Genomic DNA, 26374 nt, shown 5'->3' with positions numbered 1-26374 from the left:
TAGCATGAAACCAAATAGGAGATCAAAAAGCTATCTGCCAGAGATTTCAGGCAGAATGAATTGGTACAAACCACACATCCAGATAAGCAGTAATTAATTGGTACTGCTAGAACCAATCTTTCTTCACCAAAACTGCACACAGAAAAATTGTATTGGTGGAAAAGGTGTATCTAAACTTGAGTGTATAACTGAGATATTTGCATATGAAAGGATATGAAAGGATATACAGTGGTCCCTTGGTACTTAGCTACTCTGAAATGCATCAAATGTAATACTCAACACATTTTGACATAAAATTTTTGTCCCAGTACTTATCATTTGTTTGGTACTCAACAAAACAAGCTAAATTTTGTCAGTGTCGATGCCTTGTGACTCACTACATTATTCCTTGTGGGGAAAATGAGTTTGGTACTCATCATTTTTGGTAATCATCATGTCTCCTGGAATCAATTGATAATGAGTGCCAAGGTACCACTGTATTAAGAATAAAGCTAGTACACCTTACATACATACAAAGGCATTCACCACAAAGAGCAAATAGATTTAAAACCTGATTGCCACGTAGAACACCCATTCTTGCAACAGTCCCTTTTCTACCAGAAAACAAAGAATTCTGTATGGATAGTGCAGGTCTACTTCTCTGGAAATTCCAGACATTGTATGCCTCAGTGGAAAAGGATTGTCAAGTGTCATCATTCATTGTACCACAGAAGCTGACCTTAAGTGGAAACAAGGATTCCTTCAGGTAATCTTCAGGTAATCCTTCAGGTAATTCCGCTTAGCCTCAAGCTATGTGGAGAGATTTGTTGGCTTGAACCAACATTTTGAACTGCGCCTGGGGATTGACTGGAAACCATTGTTATTGCAAAGCCAGACTGTGAAACTTTTAACGTTCTCCTCATCGATCAATTACTCTGCTGGTTCATCATTGATATTGCTTTTCTCTGAATTCCCTCCAGTCCACAGGAATCTGTTGGCTATTGATTTTTCTTTATTTTAAAATCAGAGCTTCAAGGAAGTTGATAAATGGTCTGAAACTGACTGCCTCACATCATCCTTGCCTCTGTGTCATGCTGATGTTCATCTTCCTTTCAAATATGTAAACCCTGCTCTCTATTATGCAATTCTTCATTGAATCTCAGATATCATCTCCTGCCCCAAAGCCAAGCATGTAGATTATCCTCCTTCCCCCTGCAATAGGAACAATTCAACACAATTTTACTGACCTTCTAATGCTGAGACCAGTAAGTATCATGGATCTCAAGATTGCAATGGTACATGGGAATTACCTTGAGAGACAAGAAAAGACCATAGCCAGGAGAATGGTCAGATAAGATTAGTCTCGAGGAGGAATATGGACATGGTAAACATCTCAGAAGGAACTCTCCCTAGTTTCTTAGGCTGTAAAGGCAATGGGGGGAGAAAAATATATTCAGACTTGCAAGATTTGTTAACCTAACCTTACAATTAAGTAGAGTTAGTTCATCTGAATGTGCTTCTTATCTGGAATATCTCACAAAGCTGTCAAAGATAAACTAGACTGAGGCAAAGAGACTATGAAGAATGGCTTATAAATATTTATTTATTGTTCAAGGTAAAACCGTATAGAAGCAAATAAGCCTTGGTATCTCCCATAGGATCACTGGAACAGGAGGTGATAAGGATGCAAACATATCTGACCATATCCTAGATTTCTAGAAAGGACATTTTTCACTGAGAGTAAGCCGTACTAAACACAACGGAATTTATATGCCAGTAAACAAAAATGAAATAAAATGCATAAATGCTGACAGGACTTCAGAAAGATCCCATGGCTCTCTGACTACCTGAGTAGATTGAGCAAGGGTTGATTTGAATGACAATCAAGGTAGAAAACAGTTATGAGGGGGGGGGGAAATAATCTGTTCCAACCTGTCTGTGGCATGTCAGCTGAGGCATGTCCACTACGTGGCAACATTTATGTATTTATGTATTCAAAGTTTATATCACTGTTTTTAAAAGAAACTGAACAGGCATTTGAAAGAATATAGTATACTACTACAAAGTCCATTTTTCATGTGATTTCTCAAAAACTGGTTTGTGCACGATAATGGTTTTATTTCTACAATTCACTTCTTTAATCTTTGTTTACAGAATAACTCAGAAATGCCTGGATTCATACAACATGCAATGCCATAAAGGGGAAAGGGGCATGAATAGAGGATCTCTGCTATATTGTTAGAGAGCAATTGCAGACTCCTCACTATTGACTAAAAGGGCTTGAACTAACAGGAACTCTGGTCCTATCGCATCTCAAAGGATGCCCATTATCTGTTCCTGCCATAAACCATGGTTTACAATTTGCAATGATTGGGATCATAGAATATACAAAGCTAAATAACTGCATGAACCAGCTATATGAATCCAGACAGTGACCACAGATAATTGTGTTAGTGAAAGAATTTGTGGGGGTATAGTTACTGGGAGCTGTTTTTCTTCCACAAAGAACTTTGAAAGTTGAATGAAAAGTAGTGGTCCCAATATTAGAAGCTTCCAACAGATGGCAGAACTGATATGCTAGAAATTCTGATATGATACAAAAAGATAGTTCTCACTTATTGACAGGTAGTTCAGTGACTATTTGAAGTTACAATGGTGCTAGTAAAGAATTTTTACAGCTGGTCCTCAAAGTTGTGGCATTGCAGCATCTCTGTAATCCAACAGTCACAATTTGGATACTTGTCGATTGGTGCATATTTATGATGATTGCAACATCCTGAAGTCACATGATCAACATTGGCAACCTTCAAAACCAGCTTCTGATCAGCAACGCCAGCAGGAAGTCATAAATTGAGGTCATGTGACTTTGCATTTAACAATGATGTCTGATTTGCTTAACTACTGCAACTGGATTGGATGTTGTAAGTTGGCACAGTCACATGATGTGTCACTTTACCCTCCTCACTTAGTGATGGGGTTGCTGGCCCTACTTGCACTTGATAAGTGAGGACTGTGTGCATTACTATTGTTTACGAAATGGAAGCCTGTAGCAAGTAGTTGTCAATGCAGTTTAAGCAATACACAGAGATTTAATTTTTTTCCCCTGCTGGAGGATTCCCAATTGAAATGCATAACTGCATAGAAGTTGTTTATGGCAAAGATTGTATTGAGGTGACTACTGTCCTTTGCTAGCCTCCCAAAAATGTAAAAGATGGTGAACCAGAACAAGCTGATTTGTATGATTAAGAACAAAACGGACAGTTTGAGACAGCAACACATTTCACGTAAGAAGGAATACCTTGGGGCATCTGTTTGATTCAAGTGAAGAGGTGAAAAGAATTGTAAGAAACTGGATGAAGATGTGAAATATGGAGGAGGGGTTGTCTTTAAGAAGCTTACCAATCAGAAGTGGTATTCTACCAGTTTTGACCGATTCCCCCAAACCGGTAGCGGAAATGGCGGGTAGCCCTGCTCACCTGCCCCGGCTCTACGGCATCCCATTTAGGCCCTTTTTTTAAACAAAGCGCATGCAGGAAAGGTGGAACACTCATATTTGCGAATCAGTAGGGAAGGGAAGTAAATGCCACCCCTGTTACCAATCATTGGTAGAAGCTGGTGAAGATTATGTGGAGAAGCAAATTCAGGTAGCAAAAGACGCAATTCATAGTTATTTTTCTGTTTCATTTATTAAAATTCACCATTTAAACTAATATTTTTCATTCAGTTCTGGTATATATGAAGCTCTAGCATGACCCCTGTTTTCTTCCCCTGCTCCACCATGTTGGTCATTAGAACCAAGATGGTGGAGCTGGGGAAGAAAACAGCGGTAGCAGAGAAACTAAAGCAGGACAATTCTTATTTTGTGGAGACCTGAAACAAATTACCACAGTAATACTCTTAGTCAATATAGACGGAAACATAGGTTTCATGTATACCAGTGATAGTGGTGCAATTTTCCTCTACCCCCATCTGCCAGTAATTGTACACCTCAGCCTATAAATATTTTCTAAGCAGCTTTGCCTATTTTGTTAATAGCTACACAAACTCAATGCCCACTCACAGCTATACAAAAGCCCCCATTAAGCTTGATTGCCACAAAAGTGCCAGCCAGCTGCTAGGAAAATGGAGAAACTTCAGGCACCAATATGTAGCATCAGCAAAACCATTTCTTTTACAAACAGCATGAAAGCCAGTGATATGTCCTCCTGAAAAGAAAAGCTTTAAATGAGTCACAGATTGCATTGATTATATTGATTCATTCACACGTGATGCTAAGTCAAAGATTTCTTGGCTGGTTAAACAATTCAAAATGGCCAGGCATACGTATTACTTTAAGTAGTAAAGGGTGGGGTCCAGGGGTGGGCTTCCAAAATTTTAGCAAGGGATTCTCTGCTTGGTTGCTGGGTGGGCGTAGCCATCATGGGCGTGGCCTACTCAGTTTCTTGAACCACAGCAGGGAGTGCATTTTTGCCCTCCCTGGGTTCCAGTGTCTTCCTTTGAGCCTCCGGGAGGGCAAAAACAGCTTCCCCAGACTCCGGAGGCCCTCTGAGACTGGAAACCGGGCCATTTCTGGCCTTCCCATACTTCTGGTAGGGCCATTTCTTGCCCTCCATAAGCCTCCACATGTGCCCTGCACTTACCTGCATCCAAAATGGGCTGCATGAGGACTCCTGGGATGAGAGGGGTGGGGGCAACAGGACCAACCAGAAGTGGGATTTGAGGGTTCTCCGAACTGCACAGAATCTTAGCTAGAGGTTATCCAGAACCCCTATGAACCTCCAGCATCCCACACCTAGTGGGTTCCAAGCCAAACAAAAACAGTAGGATTTTCCAAGCTTATTTTCTCCAATTATTGTTATTTCTGACAGCCTGCAAGGTATACCAGTAAAGATGTTGGTTTAGGAGTAGAGAGACCTAGGTTCTGGGTTCTCCTTTAGGAACAGAAGCCACTGTGTGACTGTGGATGTGTGACCAGTTGCTTTCTGTCAATTAAACTGAGAAGTCAAAAATTATCCCAGAATAAGGCAATGACAAACCATTTCTGCAATCTTCATAGACCTTTCATGCAGTTGCCAAGTATCAAGATTGACTTGAAGGGAGCAAATCAATGCAATTTCAAAATAGATTTTAGGAAATCATTACACAAATATTTGTATGATATGTAAGACTATATTGACCATTGTTTTATTAGTAATTTCTTACTTCAAATTTGAGAAAGGAAAGCTGGGGTAATTTTTATTACCAATCAGGACAAGAAGTTTATAACAGAAATCTCAACTTGATTTCAATATGAACTTTTTCTCCCACGTATAAATATAGATGAAAGCTTTATTTTAAAATACAATAGAAATGTGCTTAGAGCATCTAGGAAAATTTCTAGATATTTGTAGGGAGAAAAGATAATGCATAAATATGGAGTGGATATATAATAATTAGCAATATTACATAACACCCCCAAATCTATATTGATCCAATATTTTCTTTCTCACAATGGCCAACCAGATATCTCTGGAATGCTGGTAGGCAGAAGGTTGCTATTTTACACTACGAGTTGTTCAGTATTTGGAGGCATATTCTGCCTTCCAACTTCAGCATAAGGATTGTCCATGGATTATCATGATGCTGCATTATATATCAGAGCTTATCAAGTACAGTAGTAGGTTACAGTCTAGTTTATCAAATGCCTTACTGAAGTCCAAGTGCATTATATTGGCAGCATTCCTCTGGTCCACTAATTTTGTCAAAGAATGCAATAAGATTTGTCTGGATCTGATTTCTCTGAATCTGATTGTCTGAAGAATTATGTTTCTACTGTGCAGGGTACAATTGAGAAATTGGAAAAAATATATTATTCCAAATGTTAAGGAATGGCTTTTGGAAATGCATAACTTATCCACCTTGCACAAGGCAATATTTTCCATTAATCAGAGGATGAAGTAATATGTTCTTATTTGTCACAGGTTTGTATTTTTTAATAATCTATTGTATCTGATGCTGCTACAGTATTATATGATATTTTTAGTAAACCAGTCACTATTTATACTTTTGATAAATAAGTATATTTATCTTACCCTCTTTTTTACTTTTTAAATTATTTTTAAGTTTAAGGGTTGTTTAACTTTGTTATTGCAGCATATCTTATTATATTTTGCCTATATTTTATCATTTTCTAAAATAAAGGAGGTATGTTAAAAAAAATTAGCCTCCAGATTAATAGTCTTGCTCCATTTGAATTTATCCAATCCTCTTTTAAAGCTTTTCAAATTAACAGTAATCACTACATCATGTGGTGAGGAATTTTATAGATTATTAAATATCACAGATCAATCCTTTTGCTCCTAATTAATAGGCAGAATTAATATGGCTACTATTAAAATTATGATTGTGAATATTAGTCTCACTCAATGATGTTGTTTTCTCTTTTCCAGTGTTTAGCATTTCAGGAGTAAAGCTATTGATTGTTGCTTTTTACTAGTGGTGTTATATTTTATAGCAGAATGAACACAATTGCTATGATCAATCAGGAGATTTCTGATTCAGTGCAGAAGGTTTGAAACAGAACAGTTGCCTTGATAATCTGCTTTTATTGAGTCCACAGCCATCATTCTTTCAACTTCACTTTGACCAAGGTGTATTATTCCCAGTTGTACAAGATTTGAATCGGCTGCTTATTTGTCTCAAGGTTCAGTTTGAAAAACTGACATGAACTTTTAAATCTTTAAACCAGAGTTGTCAAACTCGATTTCATTGAGGGCTGCATCAGGGTTGTGTTTGACCTTAGGGGACCTGGGTAGATGTGGGCAGGGTGGGCATGTCACTCCTGTCAGGGGCGCCTGTGGTGGCCCAAGTGCTCAGCCAGCGAAAACAGGCTCCTGAGCTCTGTTTTCAGCTGCTGCATGCAGCCCTCCCGAGCTCCATTTTCACTGGCAGAGGGTTGTGTTGTGGTCTGCTGAGGGCCTGCGGAGCTGACAGCAGAGTCAGACAGTGAGGAGATTGGAGAAGAACATGGACCAGTCCTGGAGTCTGGGGAAGACTCAGACGAGGGCTCTGCATTGGAGGCAGAGAGGAGGCCAGGGCCATCTGGGAGTTATGTGTTGCCTCTGGAGTCTCCAGAGTTGGACATCAGCGAGGAAGAGGAACAGGGGGAGCCTGTTCCCAGTGTGCGCATTCGCAGAGCTGACAGAAGGCAAGAACAGTTAAGACAAAAGGGGCAATTTGGGAATAAGCCTTGGAGATGATTGGCCCCTCCCATAAGACATAAAGGAGGAGCAAAGGCAGGTGAACCTTTGCAGGAAGCAACTTTGTTCGTTCTGGTCGGTTTAAATTCTGAAGCGCCATTTTGACTCTGTGCTCTGTGTGTCCTTGCAAAGCTAATTGGCAATTAGGTCTTTGGCAGCATTTCAAGGGAGATAAAGGTGGGTGCTTATCAGCCTAAGCCCGAAAGCCTTTGGAAGACTTTTGTCAGACTCTTTACAAACTATTTGTGACTCATTATTGGCTGTGAATGAACATAATTCACAGCCGTTGAAATAATAAGAGGGTTTTGGGGACTAAGCATGTGCTTTGTACTGTCTCAGGAAGCCTAGGTCAGACCACGTTGCAGGAGACCATGGCAGCCAAAAATAGAGCTCGGGAGGCCATTTTTGCTGGCAAAAGCACTGCGGGCTGGTCCAGGGCAGCCTTGTGGGCCAAATCTAAGAACCCTTTGGGCCGTGTCTGGCCCCCAGACCTTGGGTTTGACACCCCTGCTTTAAACAATTTGTAGTCAGATGGGGATTTATCTGATATCCTTAGCACTAGTTCAAGACATTGTGATGCCTAAATAGATAATGAGATGCTGCCTCCATTTTATATACCAAAGCTAGACTGGCAATTAATTCTTTTTCAGTTAAGGTTTGCTTTTGAGGTCTGATAAATGATGCCAACTGGTGCCATCCTTGACAGCAGGAAGCTACCCAGAGGGCACAGAACAGTGACACGCTCTCCAATACTTGGTTGACACTTCAAATATTTCATTTCAACTTGTCTGTTCTTCTACATTTTTCTATAACCATCATTTCTTTTTTAGAATTTTACTAAGTGAAATTCTCTGTCCAAGGTCCTAAGAAGAGGTCATATTGAACTTCATTATATTTTCTCCTGAGTAGACACATTTCTGTACGATTTCACTGTCACTCTTGCGCACCATGCTGTTTTTTTCAAGGCAAGAAAGCATGTTACTAATAAAACTATTCATAAAGGTATGCTAGGCAGCTGTTTGCAATATAATTGGAAGGGCATCTGTTTCATCTATTTTAATGTTTTAAGGAGAAAAGCATTGCTTACACTTTTGGAGGTGGTGCACAGAAGCAGCTGACCGGTTAAAATGGTATCTGTTGCATTTCTGGAGACTTACCGGAGAATCATCTAATCTCCATCTGCTCCACAGATAAAGTTATAAAGGGGATCGTATAAATGACTAAGATTAAAAATAAAAATAATGAAGTCATTTCCATCTCAGTTGTTGTTCACTGAAATTGTGAAAAAACAAAAATTGTGGGATTGAATGTGATTAGGACTCAGGTGAGAGACATCCAGGACATCCTAACTGTAAATATCCATACTTCCATATTATTTTCCTATTCATATTATTAAATAAATTTAATACATAAATAATATTCTTAACTTTATCTAGAGATGCCAAGGACAAAATCTGGAAATTTCTATAGGCAAAGCAGTGCCATATCACTAAGCTATTCCCCATCATCATAGAAACACAAGTCCTCATAATACTATGTTTATGGTTATTTTTATTCTCTATTTTTTCCATTTCATTCTCCCTTTGGGTTCGTTTTAGTTAAAAGTCAATCTATAATTTTTTTTAAGTGAGCAAATAAATAAAACAAATAAGGATCAAGCTAACATTAGCAACAATTCCTTAACTATTTGCTTTTTTATTGTAATAGCAGCAAATGAAGGATACTTCTTGGATTTTCTGCCTTAGGCACCAAATCATTTTGGACCATGGCCAGCCTAAATGCCAAACATATCACTGGTAAGACTAGCTCATCACAAAATTTTAGGAATCAATGAAAGTTCAGAACAGAATGAAAATGTGTCTAAAATGAATATCATGCACTGTGTTTATATGGCCCTCACTCATTCAAACTATAGAGTAGTTTGTTAAGGGTAAGGTTTTAAAAACAGTGTAAGTTAAGCAAGGACAGACCAGGCAGTCTAGCATCCTCACCATGTTTTGAAGTGAATTCCAACTCTTCCTTCCCATTAAAAACCTGGGATTTCTGAGTATAATCTGAACTACAAAAATGTGCCATCAAATAGCATAAACGTTACAGAAAATGCTAAATATATTTTGTAGCTCTTACCGTGACCCTACAATATTATCTCTACTCTCTACTATCATACAACTATTGCAAAAATCCAAACTACCTGTAGATGGCCACAATTAGCTAGGCTTTTCTTTAACTTTTTTTCTGCCATCTAGTGGTTATCTGAATTCTTGCTGCCTAGGCATGGTGGCCAAACCTCTTCTCACATAGACAAACTGTTCAGCAAGAAGGAAGCTTGGTGCCTTTTCTTTCTGCAGCCTGAGAACTCTCTGAAAATGTTCACTGATGGTTCCTAGAAAATGGATTAGGACAGAACCTTTCCAAACTCTATCAAGTGGTATCATATTTCTCTTTGTCTGATGAACTGTTGCCAGTTGGACTGAAATGTAATAATCTACAGCAGCACTTCTCAACCTCGGCAACTTTAAGATGTGTGAGCCTCAGCTGTCAGAATGTCCCAGCTAGCACGATCTACAGCAGGGGTGTTAAACTCAAGTCCCATGGGCCAGATCCAGCCCAAGGGGTATTTAGAGCTGGCCTACAGGGCCGCCCTGGAAACGGTGAAGGACTGGACCATGGTGCTTCTGCCAGTGAAAATGGGCTTCCGCGCTGCACTTTCACTGTCAGAAGGTTGCAGGAGGCCGTGGCAGGCAAAAACAGAGCTCGGGAGCACATTTTTGCTGGCAGAGTGCTTGGGCCACCACAGGTGCCCCTAACACAAGTGATGTTGAGCTGGCCATGCTCCCCTGATGCAGCCCTCAATGAAATCGAGTTTGACACCCTGATCTACAGAATCCATCAAATGCAGGAAAATGATTTCCCAGAATGTCTACCTCCTCTGACAGTGGCAGACAATTAGACAACAATAAGGCATGTCCCTATTTATTTATTTTCTGTATCCTACATCTTTTTCTCTCTCTGAATCTCCTATCATTTTTTTCCTAATCAATGGCACTAATTGGGCCTGAGTTCCAATAATACGAGACATCTCTGTTCTCTCGCCTTTCCTCAATCTATGCATTTTAGAAATTTCCTTAGTGTGGGAGGGAGACGCAGATGAAGGTTAAACTAGTGGAGAACAAAGCAGACATTGTTAAACAGTTCATTAGTATTTAAATATCACCTCCTTTTTCTGACCCTGCCTCAGTCTGGCGATTATTGCAACATTTTTATTTTATTGTAAAGAAGCCTAGAAACTGATGCCCTTAACTTGGTCTGTGGTTCAGGGAAAGGGGTGGGGAATTCAAGGAGAGTTGGAGGCTGGTTCCCTGCTGCTTCTCAAAGTTCTATTGGATAAAAGGTGGGCAATACCTAAAGAAAAAGAAGAGCCATTCCCTAAAAAAAAAAAAAGATGTGAACAATTTTTTTTCCCGTTTTAATTTTTATTTATTCTTGTAAAAATAAAATCATACAAACATAATTTTAAACATATTGCCGTCACAGCGCAAGAAATCATAGCGTTTAAATAACCAAACTTAACATTACCGTCCTAATGGTAGGCCTAATATTTTACACCAACATTTACACCATATGCAGCCCATCTAGTCAGCGTACCTACTTCATCAATTCTTATTCGTCCTTTAATTTCTGATTAATATTATTTACCAGTATCTGATTTAAACATATATTATTGCTTCAGTTGTTATTATTCGGTCGTTCCCGTACCCAATTATACCACCTCTTCCACGAGTTATAGAATTCTGAGTCCTTTTTTCCTTTAATTAATTTTGTTAGTCTATCCGATTTTGCGCATTCATTAATTTTATTTATTACTGCCCTATCCATTGGTAATTGATTGCTCTTCCATTCCTGGGCAAATGCCAATCTTGCCGCAATGGTTATGTGCAACACCAAAAACCATATCTCCATGTTGATATCTGGGGGTTTGAGTCCTAACAGGAAGGTTTCAGGTTTCAAATCTAATTGATGTTGGGTGATTTCTATTAACCACTGCCTGATTTTTTTCCAGTATTTAATCGCCATTGGGCAGGTCCACCACTGATGTGAACAATTTAACCACGTGGCCCTTGATCCGAGTTCTGAGAAGTAGGTTTTCATCTGCTGTATGTCTTCTAGGTCAGGGAATTCCTCTGTTATTCATCACTTTGATCAACAGAGATGGATGGGTTACAGGTGCAACTGGCATAAATGAGCTGGAATTCTTTAAGCGGCCCTGAACTGTGGCACGGATTATTCTTTTATGAAGCTTTTAAATGGATTTTTAAAAAATTAATTGAGATGGAGCAAGAGCTGCGGAAAGCAAAAGGAATCTTTGTAGCAACCAGCTCATTTATCACTGCCCTCAACTCAACTATTCATATGAAGTAACTGGAAAGAGGGGGAGAAATGGTCTATGACATTTCACCATCTGGGAAGTGGGAACGCAGGAACAAACCACGACTTACTGTTGCTCGCTGCCTGCAACTTTTAATATAAAAGAAAACTTCGGTGGATAAATAAAGGCTTCATGCATTTTGCATCATTCTTTGATCTTAAACTACCAATTTTCACTTCTAGTTTCTCTAAAGGTATTAAAATGCTGGCAGACCAAATAGGAACAGTTCTTCAGCTATAAAGGTTTTTTTTTCTCATGAGGTTATGCTGTGGATCCATCGAACAACAATACAATCTTTATTCAAGAATGGAATTGTTCCAAAGGTAAATTTCCCAGCACTTTAGGACTTATTGTTAGGCAATCATACAGAAATATTGAGGAATGATGAATGTTGAATTGAGCTTGTTATTTCCATTATTGAAGAAGCAAGAATGGGTTTTGTTTCTTTGCACAAATTGTTTCATTTTCGGTGAAAAAAGGCCTAGCATGACTGGGGAATATGTCCAGATGTATGTTTCTCATGGGACATATTAAAGCAAGTCTACTGATAATAACATCTCTCTCTCTTAATAACAGAGAACCTGAGTAGGAAAAGTGAGGGTCTCTGAATCTACTGCTATTCTTCTAAGCAGGATTTCAAGAAGTTATAAGAATTATCATTGAGTAATTTTTCCACTACTTATAATGTAAAGTGCTCTAGAAAGGAGGAGGTGTCAGGTCACATAGGGATCTCCTTATCGGGATGCTGCCATTCTGGTGGGGAAGGGGCCTGGCTGCATTCCTCAGTTTAGGACCTTCTTCCTGGTGCCTATCTATCCTATGCTTTGATTTACTTTCCTGAGAATGAAATGGGGGAGGGCCATCTGTTTTGTCTCAGCCCTGGAGCCTTGAGCAAGTGACTCCTGAGAACAACTTCTTATCACCTTCTCAGCCTGTGAGTCTCAAAACATCTTTGCATCTGCGGATGAGCTTATTCAACACCGGACTGATGGGAGGGGTCTCTAACTGTTTAATCTAACGGAATTGCACAGGAATCCTCAGATCCTGCTTTCTTTGTCTTGCTATCACTTTCCTTTCAATGAAAGTTTCCTTTTGAAATGCTAAGTGTTTCAAGAGTGCTACTTTCTTGAGCAGAGAGGAGAGGCAAGTCTTTACAATCCATGATTTCACAATCCATGCCCCAATTACAAAGCCAATCTGTCCAATGAACTTTGTGCCTAAATCTCAGACTTGATTCAAAATCAGAACAGTTGTGAATGGTTTTAACAGAGAAGCTAATGGCCAGTTCCAAATCTTCTGTTATTGCAATCTAATATCAAACGCAGATAGGCCTTGAAGAGGGGAAATGTAAGGATCCCAAGGAGAAGATCCAGGAGAGCATTGTGAAATTATTTGTGTCGACCCACATTCTGTGAGCCCAGTAAAAAATTTCGTGATTGTAAGATATTTTCTTCTTGACGTTTTGTTAGCTGAATCATCCTCAGCATTGACAAGTTCTCCCACTCACACAAGAAGCTACACTTTCCTTCTACTTTCCCCGTAAAATGAGAGATAACTTTCTTCATGCAATATAGCATATGTCACACATTAGACTAATGATGGTATAACAGAAGAGACAACTCGTAGAAATGGATTAAACCTCCTGAAATAATTAATCTGATGTAGACCATCCTTCAAAGAGCTAGTTGAGTGTATTGGTTAAGGCACTGCGCTAGAAACCAGAAAACCATGAGTTTTATCCTGTTTTTAACACAAAGCCAGCTGGTGACCTTGATTGCGCCAGTCATTCTTTCTCAGCCCTAGGAAGGAGGTATTGACAAACCACTTCTGAAATAATGCAGGGATTTGTCCAAACAGTTGCCAGGAGTCAAAAATAATACAAAGGCACATATACAAAAATACCATCTATCAAATACAAACCACAGTAAGCGAAAGCTGAGATGGTGTTTAGGGTTGGTTTTTTTCTACCACCCAAGGATGTATGGCAGAATAAGAATTGGAGGTAAGGAAAAGATAAACATATGCAGATTGATAAGGATTGTGGGACATTTTGCAAACCATATAAAATGCCGTAAAGTAAATCTATAGAATTGATAAAACATCTATTCCGTATGGGGTTATGGATTCCATCTGCTTTGAAGTTTGTTTTTCTGTCCAGCATTGTATACTTTTGACCAACAATTAAGTAAAATATTTAGCATAGCATAGCATAGCATAGCATAGCATAGCATAGCATAGCATAGCATAGAATAGAATAGAATAGAATAGAATAGAATAGTTAGATGGGACCTTGGACGTCTTCTAGTCCAACCTCCTGCTTAGGTAGGAAACCCTACATCACTTCAGACAAATGGCTATCCAACATCTTCTTAAAGACTTCCAGTGTTGGGGCATTCACAACTTCTGGAGGCAACTTCTGTTCCACTAATTAATTGTTCTGTCAGGAAATTCCTTCTCATTTCTAAGTTGCTTCTCTCCTTGATTAGTTTCCACCCATTGCTTCTTGTTCTACCCTCAGGTGCCTTGGAAAATAGTTTGACTCCCTCTTCTTTATGGCAACCCCTGAGATATTGGAACACTGCTATCATGTCTCCCCTAGTCCTTCTTTTCATTAAACTAGACATACCCAATTCCTGCAACCGTTCTTCATGTGTTTTAGCCTCCAATCCCCTAATCATTTTTGTTGCTCTTCTTTGCACTCTTTCCAGAGTCTCAACTTTTTTTTTTTATACTGTGGCGACCAAAACTGGATATAATTTAAGCATCTTAAAAGGCAAATACATGAATTGGGGGAAAAAGGAACCTACATGGATTCCAGTTTTACTTGACAGCTTTTAATGGAAGTGGATGCAGGGAGAGCTTGTCTCGCTGGAAAGAACATTATTTGTTTTATGGAAAACTTAGATACAAGCTCTTCTTAAACTCTCCCAGTTTGCTATTTGAACATTTAAAAAAAAAACATCACGAAGCTGTGAAGGCTTAAAAGGTCTTTGCAAATGACCTGCCAGCAACAAGGGCAGAAAATCAGGAAGAAACTGACATTTGTAGAGCATTTATTGGCTATTCTGACAACAGAGATATTGCTGCTCTGGTGAGATTCTTGGGAGAAGGATCAAGTTTCCCATGGAACAAGGCCATGTGCACAGCATAGATTCAGACAACTGGAAGACCAGAAACTGAATGAAGGGATTAAAATGAAGTTAATTAAAAAGTTATAAGCTTCAAATAAAAGCAAAATGGCTTCATCTCACTAAACTGTAACCGCTACTATATCATGGGACAAAGCAAAAGGCACAAACAGGAAAAAATTGCCCGCGTATACTGTTAAAAAAGAAAGTGTGCCATTAGAACAATGGGAAGTATATTAGGGAAAGTTATGCTACAGTACTGCGGATGTGTTAATTATCGAAGCTTTGGGGTTAAAGCTTAGGAACATGTTTACTGCATTTGTGCTTAACATGGTGAAGGTTACTGTAAATGAAATAGGAATTACTGTAACGAGACATATTGTGACCTGGTGATGTATCATTGATGGAAAGTATTATAAAAAACCCACCAAGGGACATTGATGGAGTCCGTGGGATTTGAGGGAGATCTCACTGTGTCACTGCTTCTGTGGAATAAACTTTTTGTTTAAAGTCTTGTTCTTGGGTATGGGCACACTGGGCACTGGACCAGGTGTTGGGCTGGGCAGCAATTTTTGGGAACCCAGATGGTGCTGGCCAGGCAACCTCTGCCCATTTCTGCCATATTGAGCCACAGTGGCGCAGTGATTAGAATGCAGTACTGCAGACTACTTCTGCTGATGTCCGGCTGCCTATAATTTGGCAATTTGAGCCTCACTGGCTCAAGGTTGACCCATCCTTCCAAGGTGGGTAAAATGAAGAACCTGATTGTTGGGGGCAATATGCTGACTCTGTAAACATCTTAGAGAGGGCTGTAAAGCATTGTGAAGAGGCAGATAAGTCTAAGTGCTATTGCTATCATAGCTGTATGACCTGTGGTGGGATTCAAATAATCTCTCCCCTAATGACCAGCTGGGTAGGCGTGGCTTGGTGGTCATGTGACTGGGTGGTCATGGCCAACTCAACATCACTCACGTCGATGGGTGTTTCGCCTTAGCTGTTACAATGTAATAAGGGTTAACCGGAGAGGCAGTTTCTGTAAGCTGGGCAATAAAGATTAGGTTAGAAACAACACCAGAATGTTTCCTTCCTGCCTTCCTTACAGGATTAGCTCTGTAAAGTGGAAAAAACAAAATGAGATTTCTTCCAACAACCGGCTCTCCCAACTGCTTAGAAAGTTAACAACCAGTTCTCCCGAATATGTGTGAACTGGCTGAATCCCACCACTGTATATGACTGAAAAGATTAGCATGCACTAACATATTCACCTGAGTAAAATCATTTGGACAGTGGGAAGGGGTTGGCTGAAGACTCAAAATTGTGACAGCTTCCCCGGACCTTTCCCCAGACTCCTCTCCAGATGCCATCTTGGATGAGGAAGAACCAGTTCCAGGCACATTGGAGGGGATGTGGAGGAATGTCTGGGAAGTGCTAGAGACTCTGAATCAGGAGTGGAGAGGCCAAGCACAGTGGAGCAATCTCAGGAGGAGCGACCAGATGAATGGCTGGCTGAGCTAGGGACAGGAGAGACACAGCTGCAGCTTCCAGAGGCTTCAGGAGGAGATGGCACACAGCTGCAGCTGGCCAGAGGAGATGAGGAAGAACTACATCCTTCTCCCCATCCAGAGAAGGAAGCATGAAGGCATGTAGGGTTGAGAGGAGACAGGCAAAATGCCTTGCAAAGTAGCAGCCTCGTTCCTCTTGATGGGCTGCATTGGGGAGCAGCTATTTAGCTCAATGAGTGGTGTGAATGATGTGAGGAACAACAAGTCCATTTCTTTGCCTTGCATTTGTCAAACCTCTGTGCCTCTTGCCTTGGACCCTGATTGGTGCTTTGACTTCTGGACTTGCTTCACAGACTTTCCTTAGCCTTTCCTCTGCCTTGTGGGCTTGTCTTGCCATGTTGGGGTTTTTTCCTGAGCTGAAGTATGAATTCCTTGGGAGGAGATGAATGGGTTTTGGCATGGGAATTTCTGGGGAAGACCATTCAGGGCTTGGAAAGCCTCAAATAAGACCTTTAACCCACCTGTGATATATGCATGTTTAAGCATGTCAGGACAAAAGGTGGGATGCCCAACAGTGAAGATTATTGAGTAACCAAGGGTACATGTCTGGATTATGCAAAATAAATACTGCCTCCATTGGGTTAAGAAATGTGGGCTAAAGTCCTACAAGTGAATCTCAGTTCCATGGGTTGGAGTCTGTGGATTCCAGTCCCCACCTCAATTAGAATATAGCTGGAAGGGAACTTGGAGGTCTTCTAGTCCAAGCCCCTGCTCAAGCAGGAGACCCTATACCATTTCAGATAGGTGGCTATCCAGTCTTTTCTTTAAAACTATAGTGATGAAGCACCTACTTCAGGTAGGGTTAAAGCCTAGGTTCTGTTCAGTGTAATAGCATTCATTTAAGACCATTCCTGTAAATGGATGGATTTGAGTTCCATCCTGAGCAGAAGGCCATTTCACAGATGTGAAAAACACGTGCCAGCATAGACATGTGTGAGGCTGACATAATGACAGGTAACCCATATGTTATGGTGAGGTCAGGCTGAAAGGTGAGTGAATGGTCCTTGTGCTTTTTTCCCCACACTTCTCACCAGACTGTGTACTAAATTTGTCTCGGCTGCCCTCAGAACTTCTGCTACCCTGCTTCCCCCAAAATAAGACCTCCCCAGATAATAAGCCCAATCAGGCTTTTGAGCACATGCACTAAAAGAAGCCCACCCCAAAAATAAACCCTCCTGGAAAATATTGCAATAGAGCAGCAGCCATGAGGTCACCATGCTCACCGCCTCCTGCATCTCAAAAGTAATAATATCTCCCCAAAAATAAGGCCAAGCACTTATTTCAGGGGTCAAAAGAAAATAAGACCCTGCCATATTTTTGGGAAAACACGGTAGTCCATTCAGGCAATGATTGGAGGATTCTGAAATGCAAGAGGGTTCAGTAAGACACCTGAACCCTGGCAGATTACAAGTGAATGGGTGAATGACCATTAGCCTACCTCCTGAGTTATGTTTTGATTGAAAAAGGTCCATGTGAGGTCCACATTTCGCTACTGATCAAGGTTGTGTGTATTGTAAAATATCTATGTGCCTCAGTAGGCTACAATTAGGCTGCTAATCCATAAGACATAATTAGTCATATGGAAGAGGTCAGAGCAGAAATATTTATCAGATCCTTTCTGTCTCTGCTTTGATAATTATTTTCATCTGCCTTATTCAGGAAAAGTTGGAGGGCATGATGTGATAGGATTTTGCCTTTGTGTGTCAAAAACTCAAAAAAATTATCATCTTCCTTAAATTTGTTCATGAACCATAGTTTTAGAATCTAATTTCATGGTGGGTTATATTGTGACTATCACAGTTCTAAGTCAAGATGCAGTCACAGAAGGCATATTCAATCAAAGAAACTGGCAGACAGACCAAAAATTAATAATAAAATCAACCCATTAGAGGAATCTAAATATAGTCTGGAATACAACAAGTCTGGCAACACTCTATTTTCTTGAGGCATCTTCTACCTGGGCATTTATATAATGTTAGAAGACAACCTGATATGTAACAGGCAATTTAATATAATTAAAAATGAGAAGGGGGGACATAATGAAAGAGAAAGCAACAGAAAGGGGAATCATGGAGATTAAAATCATATTGATGTCTCTATAGCATTTAGTATTTGCATTGTGAATTTCAGACAGGTATAAAAATGTGTAATATCATATACTGGTACTAGCAGAGAAAGAAAGAAAAGGAAGAAAGGAAGGAAGGAAGGAAGGAAGGAAGGAAAAAGAAAGAAAATTATGAAGGAAGAAGAAAACTGCAAACAAAAGTGTACAAATTTTATATTCACAAATGCATGCACCTATATAAAATTCTTCATAAGCTTTTCAGTAAATAGTGATCTATTTCATTGTAATCATCCATCCCTAATTTATGTTGGTAACTGATTTGTTTATATGTTCCTGTATTGCTAATAACGTCAGCTATGCAGACCACTGAGTAGTAGGGGCCATATGTTTATTGTTGCAGTACTGAAGAGTAAGTCTTACATGGAGCTCTTTTTTTGTCTAGATGTCAATAATTTTTAAAACAGTCTTGGGAATTACAGATTTGTCATAACAACAAAACCACAAAGAAAGTGTGTTAATAGCTACCCTTGAAGTTGCAAGTGTAATAAATATAACAACCTCTTGCACACAAGAGAAATTTAAAGCAAAACTCAAAGCAAAACCTTCTGGGCTTATACTTCTTTCACTTGATAAATACTGAATGTGCATCAAGAAAAAGTGAACAGATGGTTCTCCTGATTTCAGAAGCATAGTATAGAGGCAAGAAATTCATCTTCTGAAGAAAATGACCTTCGGTGATGGTGAGAGCTTAGTTTAAGCACAGAAGTTTCAAGAGAAGATCTTATTCCTTTACTGATCAGCAGTATGATTCATTGCCAGATTCTGATATCATTTCATTTGCAATAGAGCCAACGGCAAGCCTCAAAATATATCTTTCTTTGATACATCAAGAGATTGAATACCTAACTGAGAAGAACTGCCTTCATTTCTCACATACAATCAGGTGAAATGAACATTAAATATTAAATCTTAGATCAAGAAGTCCTATTTTGGGTGACTTATACAAGATTGTTTGAGCCTGCAACTGTTGCTGGATGTGTTAGGGTTCTAAATACCATGCAGAAATAAATCATTGTCCAAGGCAAAACATCCTTAAAGGTGCAATTTATTCCGCAGGCATGTTTGCACGGCTATGGAAAATTCCAACTCTGAATTACATCCTGGAAATCCACCCAGTTGAAAGTTCATGATTTATCCCCACACCCACAAATCCATCACATGTTCCAATCATATTCTTCCACGCTGGCATGTACACCCATCTTCTTCCGGCCAGGTGTCGAGATGCGAAGACAAAAGATGACCTTGGCTTCTACAAAAGAATGTCAACAATCCATTCTACAATCCTACTCCTTTCTATTCCCCCCTCCCAACTACTACACTATTGAAACAGCATAGAAAATTATAAGAAAGTGTGGCAGGCCAAAGATCCTAAAAAGAATATAATTACAGGCCTGACAGGCGGCCTCTCCTCAAAAGAAAAACGTTTCCTGCAAAGAGAATAACATAAAAGTTAACATAACAAAATTAACCACCTCTTCTCCACCCAGGGGAACCCCTTGACATCTCGGGAAGCTTCCCATTGAATTGCTTTACTAACTTCTCCACTTTTAGGTTCCCACTGTTCACCCAATTAGCTTCAGACCAAGGGTAACCCTTCCAATGCACTAAGTACTGTAAGCAACCCCTATTCAGCCTGAAATCTACAATTTTTTCCACCTCAGATTGTGTTTCCCCTTCCATCACTAAAGGAGGAGATTGAGCTTGGGTGGATGCTCTTCTGTTAGACCCAATTACTGGTTTCAACAAGCTACAATGAAATTCTGGGTCAATTTCCCCTAGACTTCTGGGTAGACTGAGTTGAACTGTAACTGGGTTAACTATCTTCACTATTGGAAATGGACCTAGAAATTTTGGACCCAATTCCTTGCTAAGCATTTCTAATCTTATGTATTTGGTAGATAAAAAAACATTGTCCCCCACACGGTAGGGGTTTTGGAGCGAGCGATGTTGATCATCTTGCTTCTGGTAGGCTTCTGCCGCAACTGCTAGAGCCTTCTTCGTATTCTCCCATCCTTTCTTTAGCATGTCCATCCATTCACTCAAAGACATGAAAGAAGGAGGTTCTCTAGGCAACTCAGGCATGGCAACAACTTCCATGCCACTGGTAATCTGGAAACCCGCTAATCCTGTGCTGCTGTGGACCGCATCGTTGTACGCCACTTCGGCGAAGGGTAGCAAGTCCGACCAGTTGTCGTGCTGATAGTCTACAAAACACCTGATGTATTGTTCCACCACCGCATTGGCTCCCTCTGCTGCGCCGTTCATGCTGGGATGAATCTCTGAGCTCAGTTCTTGTGTGGGCCCAATGGATCTCAGGACCTCTCTCCAGAACTTGGCTGTGAACTGGACTCCGCGGTCTGAAATGATCCTCTTGGGTACTCCGTGCAGGCGATAAATGTGTTTCACAAACATTTTCGCTAATTCGTTTGCGGATGGCAATCCTGAGCAAGCAATGAAGTGTGCCTGCTTAGAAAACAAATCAATCACAGTCCAAATTACTTTATGCCCACTGCTGTCTGGGAGTTCCAGGATGAAGTCCATTGCGACCTCTTCCCATGGCCGTTTCGGGCTCTCTGCTGCAGGTGCTGTAGGTTCTGGGCTCTTGGATTCAATCATCCACGGCTGGCCTTGTTCCTCCTCCGAGGCCTCCCCCTTGGTAGGACTCTTCGTCACCTGAAGTTGGGGGTCCTCTTCCAGAGGTCGGTTGGGCATTTCCCCCTCCGAGGCCTCCCCCTTAGTTGGACTCTTTGTCACCTTCAGTTGGGGATCCTCCTCCGGAGATTGTTTGCCCTTTTCCTCTTCCGAGACCTCCCCCTTGGTAGGACACTTCGTCACTTTAAGTTGGAGATCCTCTTCCAGAGGCTGTTGGCCCAGATGACTTTTCTGTGCGGGCATCTGGGGCCCTCTCTTAACCACCGTGGCAATTGGTACACACGTTTGTTCTTCGGCAATTCCCTCCTCCGAGGCCTCCCCCTTGGTAGGACTCTTTGTCACCATAAGTTGGGGATCCTCTTCCAGAGGCTGTTGGCCCAGATGACTTTTCTGTGCTGGCATCTGGGGCCCTCTCTTAACCACCGTGGCAATTGGTACACACGTTTGTTCTTCGGCAATTCCCTCCTCCGAGGCCTCCCCCTTGGTAGGACTCTTCGTCACCATAAGTTGGGGATCCTCTTCCAGAGGTCGTTTAGGCTTTTCCCCCTCCGAGGCCTCCCACTTAGTTGGATTCTTTGTCACCTTCAGTTGGGGATCCTCCTCCGGAGAATGTCTGCCCTTTTCCTCTTCCGAGGCCTCCCCCTTGGTAGGACACTTCCTCACCTTAAGTTGGGGATCCTCTTCCAGAGGTTGTTGGCCCAGATGACTCTTCTGTGGTGGCATCTGGGACCCTCTCTTTACCGCCGTGGTGGTTGGTGCACACGTTTGTGGCATTGGGGCTGGAGCCAAGCACTCTGACGCTCTGTGGCCAAGTTGACAACAATGGTGGCATTTAATTGGGCCCCACGAGGAATGGAACCTAGTTACATCTCTAAACTCAGGAACCGTTTCATCACACTGCCTTGCTCTCCAACTTGCAGCTGGCCCCTTGGTAAACCCTTCTTCCATGGTGGAGATTGCTTCTCTGTAGGAAGGTGGAGTAAGAACCTTTTGGGGCATTGCAGATGCACCTTGTCCCGCTTCCCATCTTGCAGGCCTGGCTTTGGTAATCCCTTCTTCCATGTTGGTGATTGCTACTCTGTAGGAAGGTGGGGTAAGAACCACTTGGGGCCTTGCAGGCGCACATTTTCCCGCCACCCACAATGCAGGCCTCTGTTTGGTAATCCCTTCTTCCATGGAGATTTCTTCTCTGTAGGAAGGTCTGGTAAGAACCTTTTTGGGCCTTGCAGGGGAGACTGGAACCGGTGGGGAGGTCAATCCCTCGGTTGGCCACTGCCCAGCTTTCTGCCATGGTGCCATCTGCTGAGGGAGGGCAGGTGCCCACTGGCATCCCTCCCATCCATGACCTGGGGTTAAGACCCATCCCGGGGTTGCCTGCTTCACAGGTTGCAGCTCAACCAATGATGGCTGGCTAGGGGGTTTTACATGCCAAGGACCCTCCTGCTGGCTTGGAGGAGTTATGGGCCAAGTAGGTGCCCTTTGCTGGCTTGGATGAGTTATGGGCCAAGTAGGTGCCCTCTGCTGGCTTGGAGCATTTCCCCATGCTGATGGCAAAGGAGTTGGTAAGTAGCATCTCTTCCATCCAAGTCCTGGGAGGAAAGCCCAATTTACTGCCCAATCTGCTTCATTTACTGGTTGCAGCTCCATTTGTGGTGGCTTGCAAGTGACAGATGCTGGAAAAATCCCTTCTTCCTGCCTCCTTTGAAATTCCCATTTTGAAAGGGAATCTTTCTCCCAGCTAGTTGCAGGGTGATAAGCCATTTCATTTATTGCCGTCTGGAAGGGGCCCAAACCTCTGTTCTAGGGTTTTTTTTCCCAAGCCTTGTTTCCAAGCTGGGGGGAAGGAGGGGGAGCATGCACTCACAATTTGCTGAAGAAATACGTCTGCGACCTTCCTTTGTCTTGTCGTGTCTCCTCCTGCATTCCTCCTGGTGCAATTAAACTGGAAGCAGCATTCCATTGCCTTTGAAGTTCCGCACTCAGCTTCTTATCACCAAAAGCTTCTCATTTATTCTTCGCTGATATTTACGCTGTCCCGGTCAGCGTTGGGAATGCCGAGACCCCATCACCAGATCTTCCATCACCAGCCCTTCCCCCTTGAGAGGGGGAGGGTGCTAGTGAATTATTTTGAAGTAGAGAGTTGGAATAATGTTAGGGTTCTAAATACCATGCAGAAATAAATCATTGTCCAAGGCAAAACATCCTTAAAGGTGCAATTTATTCCGCAGGCATGTTAGCACGGCTATGGAAAATTCCAACTCTGAATTACATCCTGGAAATCCACCCAGTTGAAAGTTCATGATTTATCCCCACACCCACAAATCCATCACATGTTCCAATCATCATCTTCCACACTGGCATGTACACCCATCTTCTTCCGGCCAGGTGTCGAGATGTGAAGACAAAAGATGACCTTGGCTTCTACAAAAGAATGTCAACAATCCATTCTACAATCCTACTCCTTTCTATTCCCCCCTCCCAACTACTACACTATTGAAACAGCATAGAAAATTATAAGAAAGTGTGGCAGGCCAAAGATCCTAAAAAGAATATAATTACAGGCCTGACAGGATGTTCTACTCAGTACTTTCATTGATTCTTATTAACATTGGGCCTCATTTAAGTTGTTGTTGTTGTTGTTTTTGGCTGGACCTAGTTGTGCCAAAATCAAGATAAAAGTATACTGAGTAAGTTTCAAAGCTGAATGACCCCAAATAACAAAGCAAAAATGGCTATTATAAATTCATATCCCAATCAACACAAGGAATCGTGTTTTTTTTCCAAACTGAAAGCAATAAAACAGAACTGTTCATATTTCCTGGAAGAGATTATCGTTTAATTAATTATCACATGGCTCAAATGTGATTAGACATGAAACATCTTCAAAGAAAAACCAGAAAGTCCAATTGCCTCTTGAAAATGCACCTTTGGAAAATGGAATGATACCCATTATTAAGGGAGCAAGGAAAGCACGCAATGAATTCAGGGATATTTTCATGCATTCTGTGATTATTTTTTACTCCTGCATTCATCCTTCTTCACTTAAAACCCCCTCACCTTCCCCTTTCCCTACTGAATTTTAAGCCAGTGTCTTAGTTTTAACAGAGGCCAATCATATGCTTCTGGAATGGCTGTAGGTGTAACTTGAATAAATCTACTTATGCAATTTATTGAATGCAACCAAATAATAATTGAGGCAAGAGAAGTTTGTCCACATATGTCATACCACATTGTCAGCATTTATTTTATGTGAGCAAATATCAAAGCAGAGCTCACCATGCATGTTGATATGAAACAAATTATGGTTTGTTACTAGCTGGAAGCAAAGGATTAAAAGCTCACAAATAAGTGAAGGATTAAAATGGAAAGAGAATACATGAGTTTCAATCTCAATTTCTAATAAGCAAGCTAAGGAGCAGGACAAAAGTACACAGTAATGAAGAGCAAAACTGAATTACTACAGGTCTTTGCAAGAGCAAGTGTCAGTTCAAATCTGTTTTGCAGAATGTCATGCCTGCAACTGGAGTAGCTCATGGCGTATAAATTATAAGAGTATTTGATATTCCACTTGTCATTTTTATGAAACAGAGCCCAAAATAAAAGAAGTTAGGGGATGATTGGGACTGTTTTGGAAATACTTAAATATACACAATATCTTCCTTAATTGAGTCACATGTTCTTTGATGTAGGTGATTAGTACAGGACTGCTAGCTCTGTTTCTTGAGCACTTGTTCAGTGGGCAGATTGATATGAGGCCTGTTGCACTTCCATAATATGTAAATAAGTTAATGTCACCCTCCTAATCACTACCAGTCAATCTTCATTTAGTTATTGAAACCTTTGCAATTAGGTCTATGGCTGAACTCACTGCACTTGTAATTGAAGAAACTTCAGAATAGGCTTAAACATTTCAGCAAGATCAAGTTTCAGGACATTACCATGATATTTACTTGACAGAAGAACCCTGCTATCTTTGTATTAATTATCTTCACTGTCTCATTACTAAGGATAATTGAAGATGAACTGTAGCTTCAGTATTATCCAGAGGAAGGATGAAGTAGAATGTAAAGCAGAAGCATTTCTAGTATTAATTTTATCAACCAGTAATGACTGTTCACTGCCATGGACTGACTTCTGGGCTTCATTTGCAGGGACTTCTCAGAATAAAAAGGTTCAGTAAGGAAGGCATACCACATATTTCATATAAAAACAGACTTGGTACAGTAGTGTAGCTGAAAGGAAGAAAAAAAAGAACGAGTCTTGCATTATTAAAAGCTTACCACATTTACAGTGCAATTCAGCACATGCTCAGAAATAGATAACATTTTCTAGTTTGATGGATATTAACATCCTTCTTGAACTTGGTGCTCTACAGATATATTTAATTCTCATTATTTCCAGTCAGAAATCCAATATATCTGTAGAGCACTAAATTGGGCAAGGCTGGCATATGCCTAAAATTGCAGTCTTAATAAATCCAAATTAATATATTATTTTGTATGTGGATGCACAAGTTATGACCCAATTAGTCCTTGCACACCTTAATATATATATATATATATATATATATATATATATATATGTATGTATGTATGTATGTATGTATGTATGTATGTATGTATGTATATGTATATGTATATGTATATGTATATGTATATGTATATGTATATGTATATGTATATGTATATGTATATGTATATATATATTAAGAATTTTATCTTTATAATAGTAAAGAAAAATCAGTTCAACACTTTCAGGCCATTTTGAGAAAGAATTGTATGAAATTGTATTGTAAGGAAGAACATCTTTGCAGGAAGCAAAGTAAAAATGTCAACTCTCTATGGAGCTTTTAAAATGTGTGTGACTCATCTCCATTAATGCTGGCTGTGTCCCTCCCCTCCCCTCCCCAAATGTTAAATACAATTCCTGGACACCAAAGGATTGCTTTGTAACATGAGTCTTTCTCCCTTGTTCAATTAACTTCAGAAATATGCCAAATAAAAAAAAAACATAATGTGAAACAATGATGAGTTCCTTGCATTAGTTACCTGCTATGATTAAGAAGAATTAGACGGTACAATTTGAGTATCAGATACTATTCTTTGCAGTATATAGAGATTCCTATAGCACTTTCTGATGTCTAAATTAAGCCAATATTATTTACAGACATCATTTATTTAATGATTAGTGACCGTTATTGATGGAATAAGAGCAAGAAAGTATCTTTATTTCTCAGAGAGATTGAATGTCTTTATTTCAGCACC

The sequence above is a fragment of the Natrix helvetica genome (assembly GCF_964273705.1).
Source record: "Natrix helvetica genome assembly, chromosome: 1".
Taxonomy (NCBI): Eukaryota; Metazoa; Chordata; class Lepidosauria; order Squamata; family Natricidae; genus Natrix; species Natrix helvetica.
Note: the sequence above shows the minus strand (reverse complement) of the source record.